The sequence below is a fragment of the Brassica napus genome, chromosome A4 (assembly GCF_020379485.1).
Source record: "Brassica napus cultivar Da-Ae chromosome A4, Da-Ae, whole genome shotgun sequence".
NCBI classification, from domain to species: domain Eukaryota; kingdom Viridiplantae; phylum Streptophyta; class Magnoliopsida; order Brassicales; family Brassicaceae; genus Brassica; species Brassica napus.
The window spans coordinates 7,306,372-7,310,205 of NC_063437.1; the positions used below are offsets into that span (position 1 = coordinate 7,306,372).

Here is a 3,834-nt window from a genome sequence, read left to right on the forward strand (position 1 = left end):
TATTACCTTATGATCCACAAAGTAATGGTCAAATAAAAGTTTTCAATAGATGCTTAGAGACCTATTAAAAATGCTTTGCTTCTGCTTATTTGAAGGCTTGTTTAAGTATTTTGTCGTTGGGTTGAATTCTGGTGTACCTTGTTTTGTTTGTCTCTGCATACAAAACAACATTTAAAATGGTGTATGGTCAAGATCCTCCCAAATTGTTCTGGTTTGACGTTTGAGGAAGAATCTACAACTGATTTTGATCTAAATGCAATGCTGAAAGACAGAGGCACAATGTTAAGAGATATATGGGTCCCAAACTTGCACAATCGAATTTGTGTACGTAACGTTTTAGGTAAGACTCAAACTTTATGAAACGCTACCTACATACCTTACAGAAAATAAATCAAACCAATCATAATTCGTTTAAAATGTTGAGTACAAGAGATCGAACTATTTCATAAAAGTTCCTACATTAAAACCGAAGTATAAATAAGATTTTGCCATGGAAGCACTATAGTCTAATGGTTAAAGTTTAAAGGTTTTTACATTCAAGTTTGGTTTTGAATCTTAGGCTATGCAATTTCTTGTAGATTGCAACATTATAAGAGGTCTATGTTTCAATTCCGGGAGAAAGAGATTTATCAAACACATATGCAGACTACGAAAGAAAAACTTACCAACATGGTACAAGTAAATCCGGCCAAATGTGAATCTTCATAAAGACGGCTCAGGTGATGCAGTTAGGTGTAAATCTTCATAAGACATGTAGTTTTGTCTGTTGTCTAATTGTCTATGTAATATTTCTTATAATTGTAATATCATATTAAATCAGCGTTAAAAAAGATTTGTTTTTGATTTTATTTGATAATTACAACCTAATCTCACTCATCCATTAATGGTAAACTAATATATTGTTATCAATCACTTATTTAAAATCAGGCCCACTTGCTTATTTTTACAGATTTTGTTCCTAATTAATGGGTAAATTTTAATTCATTGGTTAATCACCTAACAACATCAGTTAAATTCATTGGTTGATTTTTTTTGGGGTCAAATTCATTGGTTGATTTTATATACATTAGAAAACCTAAAGATTACAAGTTGATGTCATTGCCTTGCAAATCTTAAACGTTAGTTATTTTGCAAATCTAGCTAAAGTAGTTGCTTTGGTTGTTCAACATTTTATATTTTATGAAATCATAAATGCAACTTTCATGGGAAACAACCAATGGTTATAATTCATGTAATCTTTTGGTCTAATCTAAACTATACTAAAAGGAAAATAAGATGCACATAGAAAGTGTCCATGTTGGTTTAAAAAATCAACCAATAGAGAGGCTCAGTTTTGTCACGTCATCTTCATTAAGCATCAAGTCAAGTTTCTAAGTTACCGGGCTTTCGTGTGGGCTAATATGTACACATTATCAGCCCTAAGCAACTCATCAACTTCACCTGCTTCGTACCCATCGTAGAAACGCAAACGTTTACCACCATTTCCGATTCTCTTATGTAACGTCCGTCTCCACCAATCTTTCTCATTAAACTCCCTTCTTTACAGCTACAATCTGACCCATGCAACCGTTCCAAATCCCTGATTTTTACCTTATATAAATCCTTTCTTTGATACTCTGATCCTCGCAAAATCAGGCAATCTCTTCACTGTCCCCTTAACTTTCTCTTCTCTGATGGCGATCAAATCGGCCGATCTCTTCATTGTCTTCTTAACTTTCTCTTCAGTCATATTTTTCTTGACAAGAAATAGTTGAAATCATGTTTAAGAAGACTAATCAACAGACTAGAGGAACTGGTCAGGGAAAAGAATCCTAAGGGTGCTGGCGTCTATGGCGTCGTATGGAATTGGGCCGGTTCTTCTTCCCTAGCTTCAGCGAACTGTGTTGGTCTGAGGACGACGAATAGGAAGAAGATGATGAAACCGTCACTGTTTCAGAGGTCAATAAGATCTTGAAAGGTTTTGCCCAAATATGTAAGAACGGAAATATCTCTTGATTTGATCAAGGTATTGTCTCTTCTACCATCATCTAACTTCTCGGGCTTGTGCCAGGAATAAAGCATAAAACATACCGATGTATCTCCAGTCAAATCCTAGGCAGTAAGACAGGAGTGATCAAATGTCTCAAAGCAGCTATTCAGAGAAGTCTTTGAGGTAATCATTTTTTAATTTGCTAGAAGAAGAAACGTAAGAATGTTGTGGCCTACACATATAAAATTTAGAGTGTATTTGTTATGCTCTTTTACATCTTTTCTGGACCTAATTGTCTAAAATCATATGTACAGAAAATCCCACAGGTGAAGGCTGGAAGAAGACCTGGTGATGCAGAGAATCAGAGCGCGTTAACCGAAAAAGCTTTACTTGAACTGAACTGAAAGTAAGCAAAACTTAAGACTGTTTCTTTTTTTAATTGTCAAGCGACCTCTTTATTTTGCGATGTTTCTGAGACAAAATAAACTCAAATGTTTGGACAAGTCAAACAATGGAACAGAAGAGATGTGTAGGGACCAATGTAACTGGGCCATCAACGGTATGATTCCTCACCAAACACAATATAACAGTAAAGCTAAATCCAACAAGCTCCATTATTTTTCTTTGTCTCTAAAACTCATAATCATTCTGGATTTAAGCTTTGAAGCCAAAAAAACAATACAGATGAGACTAAGTTTTGCTTCCAAAACTTAACATTTTCTTTTTGCCAATGCCAACCATACCAGAAGCTCAAGTGGAATTTGCTATTCTAGCGTACCATCTCTTATTTTTTTCAGAGTGATTTAAATGTCAATGCAACAATCGCACCTCTCTACTATTTGGTACATTCCATTACATTAACGCAGAAATCTGCACTGGTGTCAATGCCTCACGGAGATTCCATTACACCCACGACTTAAATAAAACAGCAAGGGCAAGAAATAAGTCACATGTGCTCTTTTGGTAAGTTTACTTTGCGGCTGTTGAATGTTGAATCAAGCTATTTATGTGACATAGATCTTCTTACTGATTAACGAATGCTCTTTTATTTTCTTTCCTAGGCTACTAATCGTGGATATGGGGTGTGAACGTGCAAGCAAGGTAATTCGCGCTAATTGTATGCGTGTGTGCTCTGCATTATCTGGTTATTTATGTAGAGTAAAAAGTCTTTATATACCTTAGCAGGTGTCCTCATGTGTTCAAAAACCAAAATTTTATGCAGCTCCAGCCGGTGATCCTGGAATTGGTCTTGAACAGCTTGAGCTAATGTGCAAAGTTTAGAACATTGTTTCTCTTCAGTTATATGGAGACGAGCAAGCGAGTGCTATCAAAGTAAAAACCTTCAACATAGAAGGCAATTTATATCTCAGTAGAAAAAAGAAGTCTGGTCAGAAGAAAAAAATTGATGATGAGATAAGTAAATGGATCTGACCTTCCTACCATGTCCTAAGGTCTCGGCTGTATATTTTCTGCCATAAGTATATCAACAAAAACCAATGTCCGTCGTCTAGCTCCCAGGAACAACAGAGGAGTTAGTTTCCAGCAATGTGGCCGTCACACATGTCGTTTTTCTCCGTCGTTTGGACATGACATAGCCTAAGAGAAAAATAATAGAGTTTTCATGAATTATTCATATGTTTTTCCTATTTTTGTTTTATGTTGCCTTAGTATCTCAGTTAGTTTTTTTTAATAAAAAGTAAGTCTATAAATATAAAGGATATACCCCTTTTAATACTAGTAGATTATTTATCGATTGGGCCTTTATAAATATTTTATAAATGATTTTTAAACATTTTTAAATGAGTTTATAATGTCAGTTTTAGTTTTTCAGAAATTTAAAGTATTTATGAAAATAGTTATCTCTT

General features: G+C 34.8%; 1 long non-coding RNA gene across 3 annotated transcripts; it reads left to right on the top strand.

Annotated features, from left to right (window-relative positions):
- The first annotated feature begins 790 nt into the window (after nt 1-790).
- Nucleotides 791-3,602, top strand: LOC106424973. 3 transcript variants are annotated; one of them, XR_007338913.1, is made up of 7 exons: nt 791-1,972; nt 2,051-2,152; nt 2,284-2,375; nt 2,474-2,528; nt 2,716-2,932; nt 3,031-3,070; nt 3,192-3,602. It is a non-coding gene; the product is annotated as an uncharacterized LOC106424973 (long non-coding RNA). The 3 variants fall into 3 exon arrangements; XR_002664280.2 differs by having other exon boundaries at nt 793-1,972; nt 2,474-2,932; nt 3,155-3,602; XR_001284980.3 differs by having other exon boundaries at nt 795-1,972; nt 2,474-2,932.
- Nucleotides 3,603-3,834: the final 232 nt, after the last annotated feature.